Source organism: Oxyura jamaicensis, chromosome 7 (genome assembly GCF_011077185.1).
Source record: "Oxyura jamaicensis isolate SHBP4307 breed ruddy duck chromosome 7, BPBGC_Ojam_1.0, whole genome shotgun sequence".
In the NCBI taxonomy this organism is placed as follows: domain Eukaryota; kingdom Metazoa; phylum Chordata; class Aves; order Anseriformes; family Anatidae; genus Oxyura; species Oxyura jamaicensis.
In genome coordinates, this window is record NC_048899.1 from 36,350,217 (window position 1) to 36,374,433 (window position 24,217).

The window sequence follows — 24,217 nt, forward strand, 5'->3', positions numbered from 1 at the left end:
TCATGGGCAGTATTCTGTCAGCTGAAGCCAAAAGGATTCCATGGTTACAACGTAAGTCTACAAATACATTACTTTATATATCCCATTATACCTTAAAATACATAGGCCACATATAAGCTGATTTTCTATTCCAAAAGGCAGCCATTCACTGCCCCTTTTCCCATTTTAGAAAATCACTAGGCAAGCTTGATGACTGATAGATTTTGCTCATTAACATGCATGTTTTGTGAAGCGTCAAGTGTGAAGTATACCTTCCAATCCATCAGAAAGATTGAACCATGTTCTTAAAGAAATCCAAGAGCTTCATGCATCGCACTCCAGCAGCACCACAGTGGTAACTCTGTGAGAAATCAGAACTTTTGTGAACATCTTTCCAAGGGGCAAACTGTGCCAATGCCAGAGACAAAATTCCTTTCCTTGGTCCCTCGGCTCACAAGTCAACCCTGGGAACACCCCCATTCAAAACGTTCACCTAAACAATCAAACCAGTGCTGCTATTCTTCCCTTTCATCATCATTATATTCACCCTTAGTTAGGAGAAAATGCAGTTCAGTACTGTGAGATCCCCTGAAATTATGAAGCACTGCCTTTGAGCTGAAAAACCAAGGAGGCATTCATTTATTTTCAATCAGAGGCCATTGATAATCACCTGTGTTTTAGTATTTGTATAGTGTACTGAAGATAGACGAAGTTCATACTAAAATGCCAGCACAGTCTTCCATTAATCTCTGGCTCAGTCCCTTAAAGGAGGAAGTAACAACTCTGTAATGATAAGGCTCGTGGCAGCAGCCAGAGCGCTTGAAGGTCTGTTCTTGTAAAGAAAATTTTTCAATTAGTTAAAGAAGCCAGGAGCATCGGCTTTCAAAAAAAAAGAGCTTCCTTATGAATCTTTGATCTCTCTTACTGTACCATGTTTCTCATGAAAGACAGTTATAGTGGCACTGTTTAAATAACATCTACAAAACAGTTCAATTTGCAAATCAGTAGGATTATAGTTTCCTTTATAATCTTTATTTAAATGAGGTAGTGTGAATGAGCTGTTAAATTAAGGGCTTGTCTATGAGAGTGTCCAACTAGAAGAGGCCAATACTTGAAAATAACAGGGGAAAAAAAAATACGCCACAGTTCATGCAAACCAAGAGCTGGAAAAGGCCAATTTGAAATGCTTGGTCTCACTTTTGGTGCAAGAGTCTGGAAACGAAATTCAGGTTGGTTACCCACACTCTTAACTACCTGTAATCCATGCTGTTATTTTAGGATGCTGTAGTTTATCACACTTGAATAGAAATAGCAATTTCTGAGCATGCCAGAAGCTGGGCATGACCAGTTTTTCCCAGCTGTGCTGGAGGAGACCTACGTGCTACCCGAGAGCACAGTTACACAGCCAGTCCTTGCTGCATGCATGTGGTGTTGCAGGTCTCCTGCTCGGGCTGTCCACCCTATGCATGTTCCCCACAGCCTGCTCCATCCAGCTACAAAGGCAATGAAAACCACCAGGGAGGCATGGGTGCAAGATGGCGCTTTGAGAGTCCAGAGGCTGCAATAAAATATGGTGAAGGAAAGTCGTGTTTTGAGCCCGGAGCTGAGGAACAAGGACCAGAAAGACAGACCTTGGAGAGAGGAGGAGAAAAGATGACCCATGTCTCACCCTCAGTCCCCTCCTCAGCTGGAATTAGTTTCCTATTGCCCTGATCTCCTTTCCAAGAGATGTCCCTTAAGCCCTGCTGTTTCCTCACCAGGGCCAAAGACTTTCTGTTTAAATGTTGCTGAATTACATAATCGTTGGTTCATTTTCGGGGTGGATAAATAGGAGTTTTAACTTCCTTGACATGCTCCTTGGTGTCATCAATGTTTTCCAGTAGTCTTGTGGTTGCTAAAGTGAGCACAAAGAGGTCCCGAGCACCCGGTCAGTGGCACAAGCGCCTGCTGGTGTTCCTTGGCAGAGGAAGCACAAAGCTCTCATTCAGCATCTATGAGATCAGGCTTATACTTTTTTATGGCAAATGCCAGTTAAGCGTAGATGTAGGATGTTTCAGCATTTATGATAAAAATATACCAGAACATAACCACATATTTCATAATAAAAAAATTGCATCTTGAAAGCATTTTTGACAGGGTTCCACTTTAGAAGTTAATGGCAACATCAGAGGTACAGAAGTCCTAGAATAAATGGAAAATTGGCTCCAAATATTGAAGACAGAGAGCAAGAAACCAAGAAAAGCATAGTCATAGATGGATGATACTGCTTTGGCAGGAAAGGTAAACAGTGAGGAAACATACCGCCAGATGCAAAAAGACTTAGATCATTAAAAGGGAAAGAGATGAAAAAAACATTCAACACAAATAAATTAGAACAGTATCACCAATATTGTCTGTCAGCATTTCTGTTATAAATCCTGGTTCACAGGAGCGTATTCCACATCTGAAAAAAATATCTCCCAAATGGAACTTGGCATGCCAGATATCTGGCCAGGATTAGCATGTCTTTGGTCTTTACTAAGTTTTGTGAGATATGAATGGAAATTTAATTTGGATTCACAATGATTCAGCTCAGAAGCACCAGTTTGTGCTACCTGAAGTTAGAAGTAACTTTCAGTAAATATTTTTTTTTTTCTCTCTTCTATTAAGAGCAAATAGATGAGCTACTACAGTTTAATATTGGATACCTTAAATTTTATAACATTATTTTTTCAAAGTTGTTCAACAGCCTTTGATACAAAAAGATGGGACAAGAGAGAACTGATAATGCCTTATCTGCACATAACTCACCTTTGAAAGGAAAGTCTGGCTATATAATTCTTTAACTACCAACTGTATGACATATCCTAATCAGAACATAACTAAATACGTAATTGTCCATGAGCCCAGAACAATCTCGAATAAACAAGAAGTAGTAATTTTCAGTGAACGTGTTTACTGCTTTATAAGAAAAAGTAATGGTTTAAGGAACAAAAAATAATAAAAGGATGATTTAATCCCCTAACCACTGAACTCACCCTGGCAAGAATCTGGTCCGTATCTCAGATCCGTATCTCATTCATCCTATTATTAATCCGTATTTTTTTCTTTTATTTTTCTTTCTTTCTTTTTTTTTTTCTTTTTTTTTTTTTTTTTTTTTTGGTCTGATCATCTACAGAACAGTATTTGAATCTTTGTACAACAATCTTTCAAATGACTGTAGGAATTCTTCCGTAGGATATAGCATTATCTTCTACTGGAAGCTATAACATAGGCTGATATTATAGATTTTCCTTTGGCAGGCTGTTTTGATATATGGATACAAAGGATTTCAAGAGATTTGTCAGTGTTAAATTGTATTAAACATAAACAGTTTAAATAATTGTATGTGTACAGCAAAGCGCCTTTGAAAAATAAGGCTACAGCTATGTATGTGCTGGTAAAAAATGAGAAATTCAGAGCTAGGAGTAGGTCATGCCCTATGATACATGGTGCGCATCGCTGCTGCCTTTGGAAATTCAGCTCCTTCACCTGTCCCCATGATGTGATGAAGACAGAGGGAGTAAGATAAATTGCTCTTCATAAACGAGATAGGCCAGGGTAGCAAAACTTTATTATTGCCAGCAGAAGAAAAACAAAGAACAAACAAACTATCCAGAAAGAGAGGATATATTTACTGCTGGCCATTGATACTTTACTGGCTCTGCAAAGCACGCTCAGCAGCCTGTCCTTTGTTTGTTTTGTCTTCTGGGTGACTTTGGTGTCACCAAACTATCACCTCTTGTATAAACAAGGTCTTATAGGAAAGAGGCTCTTGTGTTCCTGTGCTGGTGACTCAGCCCACGAGTGGTTTGAATTCGGGATTTTCCTCATCCTGTCATCATAACCCACGTCCCTTAGTGAGGCTTTGTCAGAGCTCTTGACTCACGGGCTAAACCTACACACGTCTGCCTCCTGCGCGGGCATGGCTGTAAAAGGTTTCAGCTCATTACATTTTTTTTTTTTTTTTAACCTGAGAGAACATGCATAGCAAGCTTTTATGCACTGAAACCAACCTAACAGAAAGAAAACCCTGGATCTTTCGAGTGAACCGTGAGTGACAAGAAACATGGGAACCACCTAATGGCACTGGGCACCGGGCAGTCGTCAGTCCTGGCATCCGGACGGGAACAGCAGGTCCCAGTGGTATGCACAGCAGACACATGAAGAAGTGGAAGTACTCAATATGTTATGCATTTTCCCAAAGAGTATTTTCTTCCTGCACATAATATGTGTCCTGAAGAGTGATTTAGACAGTGCTGTAGCTCCAAAGGAGCCTTCTCCACCCGGTGCGTGTGTAACACACCTCTGAAAAACACCGACACGCACTTAATGACAGACACTAGGAGGACCTTAGCAGAGGTGGATGATAAAAAAGTACTAGGAAAATAAAGCACCGTTTTGGAAGTGGAGACTGAATGCATCAGAGGAAAGATGAAAGACAAAAGCTACAGCTCATGCCTCTGCAAACAGGCAAACAAGACAAAAAGGGTTTCTTGTTTTGCCTTCCAGCTTTGCGCTTCCCCATAGCCATTGCTTTCCAAGTCCCATTGTGTCCCATTCAAATGTTTAGCTCTCCGGATCCTTTAATAAACTCCATGCACATCTATGAGGCTCTGTATAAATAAGAAAAGCCTGCTGCACATTCACACCCTCGGTTTTTGCTGGGAAATGTGACATCTGTCTGGGAGCAAGCCTGATGGTGAAACATTGCCCTACAAGGTAAGCAAAACCCCAGCTGACTTCATCAGAGCAGCATTTCACCATGTGGCCTCGCTGCTCAGGGCCTGGCATTGTAGCCTGGTGGGTCTGCAGATCGGGTGGTTGGTCCATGCCATGTGCTATGGCACAGATAGCAAAAAACGCAGGGCTTTTTAATGCATCCACTTCTCAGCACCTTGTTTGTGCTTTTCCCTGGTGCTGTGTACTTGCAATATTTCGCTATCTTGAATTTTTTAAGGCACAGGCCATCTCTCTGCCATATCTTCTGACATCTTCTTAATCCAGCTTAGATGGACACTGAAAGGGAATTCAACAGACTTGTGCCTTGGTAGAAATATTGAGAAAATCATACATTGTAAAGGTACTGAGAGCGATACCTTAAAGTTACACTATTTGTGCTGAACTGGCATGGCAATGCTGCAATTTCTGCTCACTGCTGGACACAAATTTTTCTACTTTTCCTACACATACAACTCAGAGCCTAAATATGTTTTCTGTGTAGTTTTTGTTCTTTACTGGTAGACATTTATCTTGAGGAAAATGTTTTATTTTCTATTTATTTTTTCTCCTGAAGTCTCTCATCCGCAAACTGTTTTCTGTTGCAGTTACATTACTTTGTGTCCCTCTAACATAAATTACTATTTAAAAAAATCCATCTTTGAATTTCTCTTCAACTCATATTTGCTATATCTCCAAAATGAGTTAAATGATTTTTAAAAATAAATATTTTACGTTAATCTATGATAGCTGAACAGACGTTTGCTAAATGAAGCCAACAGACATGAGAGGATTTGCTAAGTATTTGAGTTTTCTGACACTGCAGATTGGAAGGGAGCAGCTAGGGGCTTTGCCAAATACAGGACTTTGATTTTTTTTCCCCTCACACCAGCAATCTATGGAATTGAGGAATTACACCAACCGTGTATGTTACACTGGTGTATTGCAATACTAAAGAAGCTGTGCCCTTTCCCACCATACATGGCACCCCCCAAAGTTGATAATATAGTTCATAGCTTAAAAATGTGAGCAACGTCTTTAAATGTTAAAAAATTACACACAGCAGTAATAATTAATCAATAACATTTTTTTCCCCAACAATTTCTGAACAATAATGACTGCAAAATGATGGCACAGTTTCATTTCAGCTTCTTAAAACCTTAAGCTTCTGAAATCAGAGTCTTCATATTAGCATTGAATACAGCAACATTCTGATTTAAATTATTGACAGCCTGAACTAAATTAGTTAGCGTCTCATCTAGTTTCAACAGTCTGCTATTCATTGAGTCGTTCAGATGTTGGATGGATTCCATCAACATCTCCTGAACACACTTTTTTTTTTTTTTTTTTTTTTTTTTTTTTTTTTTTAAGCCAATCTGCTGCTCTCTGGTTCCTTTCTGACACTTCCACCCCTTTCTAATATAATGTTCCCTGAGCTATCACCCCTCATTTCCGCACGCTTGTTCTCTGTCATTCTCACTTTCTGTTCTTACTCTGCATTTTCCTCCCATCTCCTTGTCTTATATTGTTTTCCTTAACAACTCCCGTGATATATGAGACCTGCTGAAATGGTGGTGATTCTTTTGTTTTTGCAGGTCTTAAACATTTCTTATGGATCACTGTTGGAAATAATGCACTGTAATTGTCCCAAAACTGAGTTTTGATATGCATGTGGCTTTGCACTGAATATATAAAAGTATCACAGAAGGGAAAAAAAATGTCATCAGCCTTAGGGAAGACCTTGAAGCCATATAGATTTGCATGGGAGAGAGAGGAATTTCCCCTCGCTCCATACAGAAACCCAGTACTTTCATTGACAGTTGCCCTTCTCCTCCTTGTACTTTGTGTTTCTTGATGCCTCCTCACAGCCTCATCCATCTGCTGTGGTTCCCCACAATTTCCCTGCCATACTGGCAGGATGTTACGGGGTGGAGAGAGTGGTTGAGTGGGCATGATGAGGAATGTGGAAGCTGGGAGAGAGGGAAACATGGGAGAAACATAGCTTTGTGGAGGAAGCATTGAGGAATGTGGGAGACTTCTTCTGAGGACCAGGAAAGAAAATCCCTTTCCAGGAAAAGCCTTTCTGACAAATATTAAAATGTGTCTGTGTTTAGTTTGATGTATAAGAATAGGAGAATTCTGTGTTGCCTTATATATATATATACACCCTAAACTCATTTTTATCTTTGTGAATCAGTGTTAAAAATTATAATCCTTTTCCTGCTCTTACTTCAAAATTACTGGTCTCCAGTTCCCCATGTATCCTCCTAAGTGACATAATTTAAGCTCCCACTTGCACCATAACAGCTTTTTCCTTTGCGTGAACTTGCAGCTGCAAACCTCAGTGTAGGTGCAGTGGCTCAGATAACAAACACAAAACCAAGGTAGCCTCAAGTGCTAGCCCACCATTAAGGGCCCTGGATATTTATTATAATATATAAGATTTATAAATCATCTACCAGCTGTAAGTCAACAGTGAAGAGAGGAAAGCTGGACTGTAAACCAGATTGCAGGGAAAGGGGAAGCATGGGAAAGACTTGTAGTTTAATCCTTGAATTCTACCAACAAGGGGAAAAAATGTGTGGTTCTAAAGCGATGTTCCCTGGCTCTAACCTAGGACAGTTTCTTGACTGTTGTCCTGAAGTAAGTCTTGCTCCAAGGATGCCTGAATGAGGCCATGCATACAGTTCAGAACTGGACAAATATCAAGAATCACCAAAATAGACATATACATATTTTTAGTGCATTTGCGGATGGCAACATGGAGGCGTTAATCCCTCATGTACAGCCATTAGCAAAGAATTCATTATTCTGCCCAGTGAGTTATCCCTCTATTAAGCGTTAGGAAGAATTAGCTTAATATTTACAGTCAGCTATTTGTTAAAGAAGTATTTGCCAAATCTTCAGCACCTCCACCACATGCACAAAATTGTACTTTAAATGAAGTAATTCTGAATTAAACAAGTGTGCTAGTACTACTAGTGGGATTTATAGTAACTGATAACAGTCTAAGAATGTATTTCACAGATTGCTTCTTTATATTACAAAATGAATAGAGTTTTATATCTGAAGAAACAAATCTGCACATTAAAAATCAATGTTTCTCATGATACACACTTGGTATTATTTCTGGGAATGCTACAGCTGGCATGCACAGCCTAGTTAAAATATTATAATTTACTCGACTGCATGCATAGTCGATTTGCAGTCAAAACTGCCACTTACTACATGGGAGGAAAAACAATGACTTCCATGCTACTGGAAACATCAAAGGTACTTTTTGCACTACTCCCCCTCAAAGCCTCCTGGGAAAAGCCCTGACTCATAAGCTTTCCACTGGTTACTAGAGTGCTTCTTAGGCTTGAAAAATAAATAAATAAATAAAAATCATATTTTGCTACAGTACCTCTACAGAAAAATCCTCAACAAGCAGAATGGATTGAAAAATTCAAGCATGACTAAAAAGTACATTCCCCACTAGTCAGTGAATTTTGCTCCCTATTTGTCACTGCCACCTTGGAGAGCGGTGAGCATTAATAATGCATGGGTGCTAGGAATGTATTAGCAACTAACCTTGCGAAGAAAATCAACTGGGGACCCAGAAGAGCTGTTAAAAAAAAAATAAAAAGGAAAAAAAAAAAAAAAAGAAAGAAAAGAAACAAAATCAGAGCTCTCGAGTATCCTCTTATTTATTGAAGAGATTTTGGGAGAAGTGTCAGGGATGGCGGCATCTATGTATCATCGTAAACTAAGGTTGAAAGTCCCCGGAATGGGGTTGTAATTGAGTTCATTGATCACATTCGGGAGGACAGCCACCCCCACCCACGCAGCTCCCTCGCACTGGCCACTCTCCAGCAGCAGGAACACCCCAGAGGATAATGGGCCTTTATGCAAATTGGCAGGTGGAGTAGAAATGTCTTTATTAAACATGTGCTTTTAAGGCAAAGCTTCGATTCTGCTATTATTCATGGTCGCTGATATTTTGCACATGTTAATTGTGATCAAATTCTCTTGGAAGCTGGTCAGCACACTATACTGGTGCTCTTTTTTCCTAGGCTAGTGCCAGTGCTATGTGTGGCAAAATACTTCACCTTCGCTATCTTCTACAACCGACACATAATGATCGCAGGTTTACTACTACAGATACTCAAACATGGTTATTTACATCTTTTATTTTATAGTGAGATGATAACATATGGATTTTATTCTCATTTTGAAACTCTTCAGTCCTTTCAAATCCAAGTACCCAAAGATATCTAGTACCCAATGAAAATATTCTGCTTCCTAAAATAAAACAGGCTTACCATTGCGCTTCTATAGTTTGAAACAATTTGTACACTAAGCTGCTATATCCCGCTGTTAGACTTGGCAGTAATGGCTTCAGTTATATATTTATGTCCTGCCATCTCCTTTTAATATATATTGTTTATATTCCAAGGCCTGTTTTCTGGTAAAACAATCTTTATAAGTTTTGCACGGAATATAGTTACTTTTTTGTGTTATTAGCCAAAACAAATATTGTGTTTAAATCCATCTTATTGAATCACTTTCTCAATTAATATACCCAACTTGTCAACGTAGAAGATAGAGAGGAATAGAAGAATATATATAAGGATAGAAGAAAAAGGAAAATAATTTGGTTTTCCTTTTTCCCTCTGCTGGGTATATAGACACACACACACACAGACACACACACAAACACACACACAAAAAAAAAGTAATTTGTTTGCCTCTTCAAGGAAAAATGCCCCAGAATGATCTGTGCATAGCCATACTCCCCTTGAAATAATCAGAGTGACCTGATGCTCCTAGCAAAACTATTTGCTTTGTAACTCATCAGTTATATTTTTAGTTACCCACTGCAGACCTTCATGCAATTAATTCATTAAGCTCATTATGACTTAATGTTGCATCCCAAATTCAAAGTTCTATATATACAATTTAATCTTTGGTCATTTTTTATTAAGATGAGCTTTGAACGAGAGATATTCCCCAACAGAAAGATAGGGCCAAGTCCCTAATTAAATGCTGCAGCCTGTGGATAAGCTGGAAACCTTACTGTGACACAATCCTCCTGCTTTTCACCTGCTTTCCTAATACTTATCAACTAATTCATGCCATTCTTCTAATCTTTATTTGATGTTGAAGACAAAATAAAGTTAAAAGACACCTGCTGGTAGATAGATTTTCCACTGAACATGCTTATACAGGCCTTTAGGAAAACTAGATTCTGGCATCCTAAGAGGATCACATGATTAAGATCTGAAGATTGTGAAGAGAATTGGTTCAGTACCAGTTTCCCATTCTCATTACGATTGTTCTCCTGAGAAATGAGTAATTTTTCACCATTGTTTTCTTGACACGACAGCCTTTGTTGAATTTTAGTGTAGTTTTTTTAGTCATCCTTCTTTCTTTATCCCTTCTCCTTTTCTTCTCCCTTCTAAACCTCCCTGTGTATGCCACAGTTGTTTATTTTTTGTTATGGAAATGATTAAAGTTTTATTTTGTTTTGTTTTGTTTCATTTATCTCCCAAGAGTTCTTTAGGGTGATAGTCACTCTGTAAATGAATGTAAAAATGCTTTTGTCACATTAGCTTGCATGTTAACTGGTAAAATGCTTGTTATTTTACTCTGATGTTACATTCACAACGGGATAACAGTTTTGATTCCGTTATGCAAAAATCTGCATTATAAATTAGAAGGCATATTTCACACTTTTTTATCTCGGGCAGATTCCTAAAGTAGTCATTAGGTGTTAGGATGAAAAATCTCCATTTTTCATAAATCAGCTTCTACTAGCTCAGCTCGTATTAGCTTCAATAGGCGCTAGCTAAGGCCATACATGCTGGTACCTTGCTTTTAAGATGTGAATCTTGGTAGTGTTTAACCCACCTCAAGAAATTTTAAGCCTGACAAACCTCATGCATGAGACCTAGTGGAAATCAAAATAGCTTGGGATGAAAACATATTTACAATCCCTTCTTATTCTTATTCTTATTCTTATTCTTTTATATAAATAAATAATAATAAAAAAATAGCTAAACAGAGAAATAATTACTAGTTATAGGAGGATACCAATAGGTCCCAGATATTTCAAAAATATCTTTCAACTGCATCACAAAATTTTTTTGTTCAAAGCCATTTTTTTTTTTTTTAAAATGTTAACAGATTTTTTCTTTTGCCTTCTTGTATAGTTTCAAAGCAAACCTGAAATTAGTCAGAAAAAAATGCTGTAATTCCATTTGTATTATTACTAACAATATTAGCATTGAGGTTCCTTTAAATTCCCAGGTTTGTAGACCATTATTAAAAACTCTGCAATACAATGGTGTTAAGTCCATAAAGAAGCACCTGATAAATATGTTTAAAATCCCTGTATGTTGCAGATGGCTTAATTGTGCAACTTTTGAAGAAGTTCTGAATGCATAACACCTTAAGAAGAGATCTAATTTGCTTTCAGAAGAATATTTTATATCAACAGACCAAGTGCAATCTGATAGGTCACAACAGCAACCATCAATCAACATGACAAGCTCAAAGGGATGTTCTCACAAGCTAAATACACAAAAGAATAGAGATGCCTTGAGGGAGCCACAAGCAAATTTGGGGAGGCTATTCTCAAAAAGGTGATCCTCCATGCTCCTTCCTCATTTAACCAGCATTTAGCTCTGGCACTCACAGTCGCTACATGCCAACATTTTTAGCAGGATTATCCCTTGGAAATCTATATATTTGTCTGTGTTCTTGTAGGGCCTGACCTCTCTCTGACCAGCACAGTCAGGGATGGGCTACTTGCTCCCCACATTTCATATGTTTATGTGGAACAGAGCTGCAGAGCAAGCACATCATATATTGCATATTGCAATAGCGTACATTGCTCAGCCCCCCGAATGGTACAATTAAATCCTTTCTCCTGTTCTTTGTCCAATACAGAACATGTCTGCTTCTATATTTGCACAGTGTCTGAAAGAGTCAGATCCTGGTGTAGGAGCTGGCCTCCTATGCTCTATGTTGACACACACAAGTATTAAACATTGGAGCTTGAATCATTCTGGTCTAAAGCAATGCAAAGGTATCTCTCCTCCATGCTCATTAAGAAGGCTGAAAGAGTCATTCAGGCCTCAGAAAAGATTTTTTTCAATAAAAAACTTTCCTTTGGGTTGTAAGACAAGTCTTTGAGAATTCCCTCTAAGACAAGTCTTCTCTCTGGAGCATCCTGATTTTATCTCCCTATCTGATAGACTCCCTATTCCAGGTCTAAGACCGGGCGCAGAAGAAGAGAGAACAATTGATCACCTTGTTTACACAAGTAGGAATAAGACTTACTTTCCCACTTTTCTATTGCAGGGGAAAAAAAAAACAACCAACCAAACAACAACAACAACAACAAAAAAAAGTACCTAATGGGGTGTGGGTTTGGAGGGATAAACTTGAAGACAGGAAGACAGGATCTGTAAGACAGGTGGAATAGGTATATGAATAACAGGCTGATAGCCATGAAAGCATCATTTACTGATGTACTTTCATGCAGGTACTTATACAGTCACATCATTTATTCTACTGGAGTGGCCCAAACACCAAACAAGACCTCAGATAGTGCAGTGGATATCTCTCAGTGAGAAATAACTCATTGCCTTCATCCTGCCATTGGTGAATTGCCAGGAATGGTTCCCAAATATGTATGTTCTCACATAACAACCAAACCTTAGGGTGTCCACACAGCTCCCTCACCTCTCTGTGTATGAGTGTCCCTGTACGAACCCTATGGAAGGGTCCCAGATCCCTGTGCTGGGATTTAGATCCGAGCTCATATACCCTCACTGCAGTGGTGCAAATACATGTGAAACACATATTTGAACATTAAGCAATTAAAAGGGAAAAACAAAACAAAACAAAAACAACAACAAAACAACAAGAACAAAACCAACCCTAAACCCTTTGAAACTGTAAAATGAACTCATTTACAAATATGCACTCTCTGTCTTGAGACAGAGACAAAACGCTGTCTTTTCTCTTGCCCTTGCAAAATCTTGCCTTACCCATTACAAACTCTAGCCAATTTATTTTTGTAGAAATGGAATTTACAGATTACAAAAATGGTTTGCTCGAGTCATCCCCATTCCTTTGAACTCTGAGGCCATTTGAATTTGATCCTGACCAGGCTGACCATAAACCATTCTCTTTGGATAATAGAGGAAATGGAACAGTTTGTCTTCAGTAACCTTATAATAAACTGCAGCTTACTAGATATGAATTACAACTAAAATAGCAAAAAGAAATACGTTTATGTATCTATGTACATGTACACTTCATATATACATGTATATACCCACATAAATACGCATGCCACTTCAGGCCAACAGAAGTAAATGAGTGAACAGCATTGGCAATACTAACATTGTTTTTATTGTCAGTTAAAATGAACAAACTTCATCTACTTGTTCATTATATTTTTATTGTATTAATAAAATATTGTTCATTTAGATCAGCATGATAAGAAAACTATAAAGTGTCTACTCATAATTCACTATAATCTAAATTCAAAGCTATGTGGATTAGTCACAACTAATAAAGTTCCAAAGTATATTCTATTTGGATTTTAAAGCTTTGCCATATATTTTTCATAAAATCATTGAAGAGTGGAGAACTATATACAATTTTACTCCAAAGTCTTAAAACTCAACCGAGCAAAAGGCACAAGTTTTGGCTTTTGTTCTGTCACATTCAAGGGAGCAAAAATATGGAAATCTTAAAGAAGCAGGAGAGAAAAAGGTGTATCTATTTCTGTTATACAGATTTTACAGTGGGTTCCCACTTTTTTAAGGTTTGGAGAGATCCATGTAAAGACAAAGACAACCTATGCAATATATCCCCTTTGGGAGCCAGCAAGAATGGCTTTAATTTATACCTTAGTGGCTTATTTTATCCCAAAGAGGATATGTAGGGCCAAATTCATTGAAGTACTCAGAAGTCAGAGCTTTGCCAACATGGACTTAGGCTCCAAGCTGTAATTTCAGTCCTCAAATGCTTAACTGGCATCTCAGCCTGGATCTGCTCCAGGCTTGAGCCTGGGCAGGGTTTCCCCAGGTATGGATGCCCTGTGGGTGCTGTGCTGCACCCAGCTTGCAGGGGCTTAGCACCACTGGTCTGGCTGGAAGGCTGGAAAGTTCTCCTAAATCCCTAAATTCAGAAGTGTTTCTGTAAACTACGGGCCACATTTCAACCTCTAGAGAGTAGGTAGGAGAGAGCTGGTGAAGCCAAGTGAGCAATGCTAAACCCTTCCTACACTGCAAGATTAAATATGAAAAATTTAGTGCAGCATCATTTTCCAAAATACATTTTAAGCCTTTCCAGTTCTCCACCTTGCTGCACATAAGAGGAAATTAAAAACGACAACAAAACACACACCAAAACTTCAAAGCTTCCCTGCATCACAAAGCAGGGAATCCACAGTGCACTGAAAACAGTCCTTATTAAAGGCAAGAACTGCAAACCAAAGGCACTCTTAGACACTCCTAGGCAGCTCCTGGCCCAGTGCTGTTTCCCAGGTTTACCAGCAACCACAAGATTCCTGGAACTCCAGCACAGCACATGCAGATAGCCAGTGGCTGCACAACACGTTGTAAAACATGTTGCCTTAGTGCATGCTTCTGGAGGTGATGATGAGAACAGAAAAACTGAGTCACAAAAGCCTAGCAAGAAAAGCTGGAACAATGAAATGGCTAATTTGTGTGTGTATGAGAGAGAGAGAAGAAATCTGCTGATTTTGCTTTTCTGTCACTCATTGGCTAGCAACATTCAAGCCCTGCATGCACATGTGACCATGAGTTTATGAATGAAAATGTATGTGAATTCAAAAGATTGCACAAAATTAACAGATGATCAATGTCTGAAAATTCGTGCGGGGTGTGCATTATTCATTAATTGCCTTTTCATTTGATTATTCACTAAGCACTATTAATTATTCCCCTCTTTAAAAAAAGCTTCAATGATCTAATCAAGAAGAGAGGGGGAAATATCATGTGTCTTAGGAGGCCAATAGCATGCATGAAGAATCAAGGATGAATAGGAAACAGTCAAAATGAAAAATATGTGAACACCTACAGCTAGTGTTTGTGAAGGATCTAAAAATAACTAGGCCATTCACAGAAATCAGGATTGGTTCCTAAATATATAAAAAAAAAAAACATTTACCAGAAAATTGTTCATAATGAGCAATTTAACCAGCTATTCAACAGTGATCCAAGCAATTCTCTGATTCAGAAAATGACAATTTGAGCAAAGAGGCATTTGAAGACTGACAAAGAATATTTTGACAGGGAATATCTGGAAAGGAGCAGAATTTGGTGTAAACTTATCTAGTTCTCAGAATATTAGACAGCTCAACTATCCTGCGTCTTAGGTGTCTGTGATGAGGGGGATACATCTGTTTCTGATAAAGAGAAAAGGTAGTTTGTGAAGCATCCAGAAGCTGATTGTAATCCCCACTTTAATTAAAGAGGAGCAAGTTCTTCACATGACATCTGCTAGACTTCCCTGGCACGATCAGCTCTGACTCCCATCATTGCAAGCATTTTCCAAGTGCCAAGTGGAGACCAAGGGAAAGAAAGGGGGCAGCAAGGACAAGATTGTTTTAATTCTAAACCGGTGCTTTTTATAAACTTCAGATATTGTAACTTTATTTTTTTTTCAGAAAGTTTTATTCCAAGTATCTGCACATAACCATAATTCATATCATTCTGTAAAACCTCATTTCCAGAACTATACACAATGTTTTTTTTTCTTTTTTTTTTTTCTTCTTTATTTTTATTTTTATTTTTAAGTTAACCCAAATAAGCCTAACATGCCTAATGATATGTGATCTAATGAAAAGCAAAATTGTTATGGAACATCACTCACATTCTCATGCAGACAATACTTATCAGGTAGATAATTACATTTTATGTTGGGAAATAACAAGACTTTTCTAAAGTAAAGGAGCCTATAATCTTCTATAATTCTGTTCAAAAAAGACATTATACCAAGGAAATTCTTCTTGGCAAACTAGGCTATGATTAAAGGTAGTCGCTGGTACTTGTGATCATTTCCTAACCTTAATCTTTAACTCTCCTCCAAGTTTAGTTTTTGGTAAACTAGTAGTTTATGGTTAAGACAAATCCTGATAGCAATCCAAAATCTTCCTGAAACACACAAGTGGCTTGCATTCTCTAGCAGATAATTGAATTCAGATACTAGCTTTCCTGTCAAATCTCTACAAAAGTAAAATAGATCATGAAAATCCAGCAACAGGGCTCAGATGACCATCACACATAGACAAAAATAATAGCGCAGAGGTTGCCCCATATAAAACCATATCTCCCACAATATTTCTCTGTTTAATATTGAAAGGTTGGCAAAGGATTCATAAGATTCCGTGTATTTTGAAAGCATTTACGATTTCCTTTTAATTGGCCAGAAATGCATTTCCTTTCATTGACACACACCGTAACTCTTCCCTGCAAAATTATCATGACAATATCTCAGCATAGGCACAGAAATCTTTCCAGTTCATAACCACAATCATAATGTTTCATGAAAGAATGAAACTATTTTACTTGCCTGTCCTTCTCTCACACACACAAAAATGTAAAAAAAAAATAAAAAATAATAATAATAATAATAATAATAATAAATGGCACTGGCTCACAGCAGCTAGATCAACAGGATTTTGTACTGCTGACAAATCATCTTTCTACGGGATGTCTCTGATATTAAGACATTAGAGTTCCCTGACAGATTTCACATTGAATTCTGCTACTCCTTAGTTAACAAACAGCTATTGCATATGTTCGGTTTGTTTCCTCGTGCCAGGGAGCTGGTGTGCTACAGAAACTGTTTCTGTTCAATTTTGCTGTCAGATGCATCGCTACAGGAAAAATGACTATAAGTAATAAAAGTCTCCTGTCCAAAGCATTGAGAAGTTGGTGGAAGGAGGATCTAGTGCAGCTAAGCTGTCCTGATCCGTTCACAGACAAGCTAAAAAATAAACAAATAAATAAATTAAAGGAAATAAAAAACTTGGAGAAAAAATAAATAAATAAATAAGTGTGCCTACTTATAACCACTTAATCTAATACAGATTTTGCCACTGTTTTTTACTTATATACCAATTCTCTTTTTTTTTATTATTATTATTATTATTTTTTTGTCTCCCAAGTAGGATTAATGGTGTGGCATTGAGCTGCAAAATTCAGGCCAGGTGAAATGGAGAGAGCCAGACCTTGCACTGCATCCAGATAATTTGCATTGAATTTCCCAGAGCACATCACAGTAGTCAGAACAGGGCTCTCAGCACCTCCCTGCAGAGGTTCTTCCCCACAGAGGGGTAATTGCCATCCGTCTCTGGTTACTCTTATGTTAAAAGAACTGGACTATTCAGAGATACTTAATTCCCTGTGCCAAGGACAACAGGGACTATGAGAAAATACAAAGATTGTATTTAATATTGGAGCATCACCGTGTTCAACAATTATGATAACAGTAATAATAATAAAAAAAAATCACACAAAGAGACTTTTCTATTAAAAGGATCCTTGCTGCCTTGCTCAGGAAAGATGTCCAAGAACTTGAGCCTGATTGGAAGGAGTTGCCTTTGGGAAGTGCTGTAGGCAGTGGGAAGTTAATGTTTCCCCCAGCTGACTTTCACAGGTGCCCAGCCTGCACCCTGAGACACAGGGCAGTGGTGCTGAGCACTCAGTCTTGGTGTGGTTCAAGACCTAAGTCAGAGGCACCAGAAGAGGCTCTGATCTCACTTCTTGGAGAACCACACACACACCACCATAGGCTGGACAGCTTAAATAGTATGTAGCCTACAAAAACAGCTGCACTCATGGCTTTGCACGTCATATGCTGATACTATCACAACTCATAACAAACGTAACTGGCTTACGATTAGTTTAACTGTACCAGAATAAGGCACTTTCCTTCCCTGTACCAGCTCTCTGTCCTTCTACATGGCATTACTTAGTGAGACACTGAAACGTTCTTCTTTTTCAGTTTGCAAATCGACTGGCGTAGTACAGATATGAGTAGAAATAAATATATACAGGAAGGCATACTTTGAGTGCACTTCATCTGCTGCTATAAAATATAACGGAGATGAGTAAGTTGTGCTTCACTTGCTTGATGATCAGTACATGAGGGCACAACATGCTTTGTGTGAGTAAAGGAAAAGGAAGTTATTATATGAAAAGTAAATATATGTTGGAGAACCACTTGCCTGACCACCACTTGGTGCACTGCCTTTTCATTCTGGTCTCAGTGGAGCTGAGCTCCTAAAACTATGCTTCTTTTTTGCACTTACCTGCAAAATCCATAGGCAGCTACAGCAGTGGAAATGTTGAAATGCTCTGAAGATGAAAGGCAACATAAGTAAGCAAGGCACAAGCATCTGATGGGTCTGAGGTTCTACCTAAGAGCACAAGACTGGATGTGCCATTGAATCTCCTGGTTCCATTTTGCTTTGTCTGAATCCTGACTTCTGGGCTACTGTAATTTTGCCTTTGCCAGCAGAGGAGCACATCAGACTTTGATGCATCACAGCCTTTGGCTCATCCCTGTAATTATTTAACACTCCATGACTGGCATTTTGCATCCACTCTGCTTGCACTGCCTCCCAATAAATGCAGTTTCTGTTCCCTAAGGAAGCAATAGTGACCGTTTGAGCAGTGTCTGCATCCTAACGCTTTGTTAACAATCAAGAAATTTCCAGCACCAGGTAACAACAAAAAATCAATTCTCTTGGAGCACTTTTAGACCTGATACAAGGTACCAATATAAAGCATCAATACAAAATACCTCTGCAACAAAAGAAATTCCCACGCAACGCCCGTTTTTGCAGGCAAAACTCCCCATTGACTTCCTTGCCCTAGAGAGGACCACATCGTAGGCACCAGCCCCTAATTTCTTGCTGCCTGTAATTGCTTCTCAGATGTCCATATCAAACCTCTCCAGAACACAGCCTTTGTCACTGTATGGCTCTGTATCTAAAACATCTCCAACTCTTTCATTTTTGTAGAATAATGAGTCTACGGTAAATGTCAAATTTTCCCTTTAGTTTGAAAACCTACCACTGCCTGTTGCTGCTGCACTGCAAGAGATAATATGCTCCATGCCTACAGTACGTTACTGTTAGCCATATAAATAATAATAATAATTTACACACAACTCACACACTTTTTTCAGCATTTCTGCAAGCAATCCAGAGGCGACAGGAACAAATTGATGGAGACAGAAATGGGAGAATCCCACCCTGTCAGAAGATGAATGAGCTGAGCTTGCATGATGTGAACCATGGCTGACAGAAGCGAGGGGGAATCAAAGAGTGAGCAACTTTTGACAACACACGCTTCACAGCTCTGACCACTGAGGATCTACATGATTATCTCCAGACAAAATAACTGTGAGTAAAAGGCTTACATACACTTAAATTAAACACAGCAGGGTTTTAGTAATCTCTGTTTGCATTTTACTTTCTGTTAAGAAGGAAATTGCTTGGACTTGGAACATTTCATTTAATGGCATTTTTAGTTACCTTTTGTACTTCTAATGCCATAGTCTAAATTCACCCCAAATTACCCAGGAAGGCAAAGAAACTTTTGTCCTTTATTTTTAATTGCAGTAGCTTCCTTACCAATTTTACTAAATTAAATGTGTTTTAAAACATCACCGTATTTGAAACCTAATTATCCCAATCTCTGGATGAAGAATAGCTAACAATACAAACCCCATTTATGTAATTTATTTTGCAAAGGAAAATAAATGGAATGCAGTTGCAGTAATGATATACATGTTTGTAATCCTACCCTGCTTTTTCTCTTCCCCACAACAACAACTTAGGGAAGCTGCATCTTTTTTAAACAAATGCTTTAAAAGCATCTCTGCTGTGGCATTTGTTATATCTCTGTATTGGTCTTAAGATGAGGAAAACTCTGCATAATGTCATGTTCTCTCTAAGTAGCATGAAGGGCTTTTGTTTTGTGCCTTTTTTTTTTTTTTTCCTTTTTGCTATAGCTGGTCATGAATGAGGATTATGGCCTGTCACCCACAATAAGTCATGAATGAAGATCATGGCTGGTAATTGTAATGTGTAAAATAAAAGGAGTGGGAGATGCAGGGTTGAGATGCACTGGTTATTCAGAACACCCTAGCTGAGTAGAGTTTAATCTTTTTAGACCACCTAGTCCTGAGAACTTACTTTTTTTTTTTTTTTTTTTTTTTTTTTTGGGGTTTATGCTCCCTTTTTTTAGTTTTTTTAAATTTTTTGTTGGTTTCCTAGGGGTTCCATCAATTTTTTTTTTTATCCCCAAAAAAATTTTTTTTTTTTTTTTTTTTTTTTCCCCTAACTGAAGACTCTCTTGTTAAAATCAAGCAAAAAAGCAATTCTCCTCAAACTAAAACAAAACAGGGATAAAAAAGTTATCAGAAAAGTGCACTAGAACAAATAAGGAAAATTACTGGCATTTTCCATAGAAGAGTTTTTTATCAGTCAACCAACTTTTGCAGAAATCTTCTATTAGGCTTACAAAAGGTGTCTCAGAAATTAACCTGAATATAAAAAGGTATGTAAAAAAAAAAAAGAAAGAAAGAAAGAAAATGATTAAAACAAACAAACAAAAACTAAAACAATACATGAATTTTGTTTACAGTCAAACTTATCTGAATGTGTTTTTGTGTTCTGAAAGTGTTTTCAAGCTCAGAAGCTACTCAGTGTGAGTAAATACTAGGACATATGTGGTCAAACAATCCAAAATACTTGTTGAAAATGACTTCTACAAATATGTCTTGGAAATTTGCTCTGCTGTTTTCTGTGGGGTGATGTTATTTGCTCTCTGCAAGTGTTCAGATGAGCCCTGACTCGTTTATTCATACAAATATTTGCAAGACCTTTGAAGTTTGGATCAAATGCTTATTTGCTCAAAAATTCATACGAGTAAAGACTTTATTTGTTATTCTTCACTCACTTTCCATCCTTGTTGTTTTCCATTTTAAAAACAATAAAATATCCAGTAAAGGAATGGATACAATACCCATGTGATTTTGATGACAAAATTGTGTATAAACAATGACTAGGAGAAATGATCAGTGCATGAATAAGCCCAACATTTATTTGCATAAACTATCTAGTAAATATTTTAAAATAACAGAAAATATTCATAGAAAACAGATTAGCAATGTGAGCAAATCACAAGCAAAAAAAAAAAAAAAAAAAAAGCAAAATTTGTGGAATATTATCTTAGATCTTCAAATGTAAAAATGAAGCTCAACCATTTTTTTCTACACCTTCCAACACAGTTGGATACAAGATAAGGTTACTTCAATGGAATTCCTTTCAATACTATTAAGATATTTCTTCAATTAGGCATTTCACACAAATGCTCATATCTGCTTTAGGAAGCCTGAATCTCTTCTGAATCTTTTTTTTTTTTTCCCAAAAAATATTTTTCCTTCCTTTTGTACATGTGCTACTTGTCAGTATTGGTTCTTCTACTTGATAGAATTCCTGCATTAATTTTAAGTCTTTTTTTTTTTTTTTTTTTTTTTTTGCAGAGGAAAGTAATGGCATTAAAAATATTTAACACATATGGCCAGTGGATAGAAGGAAAATAAATACATCAATTGTGAGATGTTCCAGCTTTCTTGGTGTCCCTTTATGTTCTTAAAAAGAGCTTAACTATCAAAATCTACTTTATGTGACATCAGTAATAATGGTAACAAAAGTGTGACTTTAAAAATAGTTTGCCTATTATCTAGCAAGCATTTATTTATGCAGTGCTGAGAAGAGCTGAAGTTGAAAACATCCTTTCAGGTTTACAGACATTTAAGCACATTATTAGGAGCTATGGCACACCAACATGCAGGTATCACCCAATTTCATTACTACCTGATTAATTAACCTGATTAAAGTGTGAAAGTTGGCACCCTGTCATTACAATCCATGGGAATAACTAATGAGGGACTATGAAATAATTTGTTCTTCAATTAAAAAAAAAAAAAAAAGAAGAGGTTTTATCTCATTATTCTTCTTTCTCGTTATCACCTATGCAAAGCCAAGAAGATTTTGTAAAGCTCCCTGTCTAAAAAAAATAGATAAAAAATAAAAAAATACACTATGTAACATCTTAGGAAACACTTCACAGATCTTTAACAAAATGTGGTGTTATCCAACACCAATAGGCAAGCCAAGAAGGTCTCAGGGAATACTCAGTAGACAGCAGGGATGTGTATATAATTCCTTTCAGTTAATAGGATGTATTTGTTGTTCTTTTTTAGTATGTTTAGAGGTTCAAAGGGATAAAAAGACATGTGTTATTGAGAATAAATTATATGACAAATATATGGACCTTGTTTTCTATTAACACATTACCTACAAATAGGTAATATCTTCTATTAGTGTGTTTATTTGAGACTATCAGATTATGGAAAAAAGAAACCTTGACTTCAGAAAACAGTTACTATGAACAGAGGTTATTAATTTTCATTAGTTTGGCTGTATTTGTCACTATAGCAAATTTTCAATATAACAGATAAAGGAACAGGTTCATGAAGCAATTCAGGGAAGCTTTAAACATCTAGATACAACTTCAGGTGTATAGACCTAAAGTTTCTCAAAATGACTTATCAGAAACCCAAGTCTTAAACAGTGAAATAGTCAATGGGCCAGTCTGCATTCAGCAGGCTTAGCTGTAGTATGTATAGGCATGGAGATGTTTGGTGCCATAAATCATGGATTCTAAGCAGAAACCCAAATGCTTGGGGGATTTGGATGCTAAATTATTAATAGATGTCCAAGACACTAACAGCAAGATAAGCAAGGTTGTTCCTCTGAAGAGCAGATGGGTATTAGTTAAGATAAACTGTGAGAAAATGAAATAAAGAGAAAAACAGGCAACAACAGTTCTAGAGATTAAACTTGTTGCAGTGGGAAAAAAAAGTAGAAAATGTCAAGTGGTTTCCTTTTTTCCCCTACAGGACATGTAGAAGGAATGAGTATCAAGAAGAAGAGGGGGAAGTGATGGTTATGATCATCAAAGGGGAAAATTAAAAGCTTTAATTAAAAGCAGAGGCTGTAGGTTAAAAACAACAACAACAACAACAACAACAACAAAACTCAATTCATTAAGAACGAATGGTGAGGTAGTGAGAAGTCTTCTTGGACATTGCCTGGCTTTGTGGGAAAGAAAAAAAAAAAAAAAAAAAGGAGAAATAAAAGATAATCCTTGCATTTTGGGCTTATCTTGATGAGAGCTTCAGGCTGGTGTGAGGACAAACTGTGGGCTACCCTACCATCTCTTGTACCCTGTGGAAAGGTTCTAGCCACTCTCCACCTGTACTCTCTGTACTTTCAGAGGAAAAACTGAAAGCAAAGAGAACAAAGAAGATTTCTGGCATTTGTTCCATAAACCAGAAGACACTCTCCCACACTCAGAAACAAAAAAGGGAAGAGGAAATGAGGTAGCTAAAAATTTGCTTACATCTTCAGATTTATGTTACTGTTTTAGTGGTAGCCAGTGGTTACAGGTGACATGTGACTTCCCCAAACATGGTGTTTTTTTTTTTTTTTTTTTTTTTTTTTTTTTGTTTTTGTTTTTAATTAATCCTTATTTGTGTGTATTTTGATTGGTGTCATGGTTTATGACAGGGTGCTGCAAAGCCATTCCATCTCATAGACCTTTAGTCAGAATTTAAAGTCCTGTTTCTCACTGGGCCACTTAAATATCTTCATATAGTCTGCCTTTTGATAGGAACAAAAGGAGACAAAAATAAATGCCAAAACTGATTGAAACCGCCTTGTCCGGACTGCTTTTTTTTGTTAATGTACGTAGCAGGCCTTCACCATGGCAATAGGCCTGTTTTCCTTTGCAAGTCTCTTCTTTCATTTAAAAGCAGAACATTTGAAAAACAAAGTATTTCTGTTTTGCTGGTCTTCCCTGATGGTCAAAAACTTCCCCAAAGTGCTGAAACCTGGCAGACACCAGCCTCCCTACCATCTCTTCATTTGCCTGCATGCAGACACACAAGATGGGCTCTCAGCAGCCATAAATGAAATAGTTTAACTGTTTTTATATAAATGAGGATCTGTTTTGTTTGGGGAAAGTAGAAACTGAAAGCAAGCTTTTGACTTTGCAAGGTAAAGCACTGGTTCTTTACTGGTTCACTCTGCATTAACAGCACTGAAAAGCTTCCCAAATTTCTCATGCTATAAAGGCAGTAAAGATACCAAGTCCTAGTTGAAAACACAGGCAAAAAACCCATCATGTTCCATTTGCAGCAAAATACCAGAAAATAAAAGAAACAAAAAATACCCTGTCAAAGATTCTTGTTTCTCTAGTATAGCTCTCAAAGATGCAAGCAGAGAGAGACACCAAAAAGACATAGAAAAAAAAAAAAAAAGATTTTGGCACCTGTTCACCTCTCCTTTTAAAAGCACCAATACACACATGCACACATACTGATACGTGCA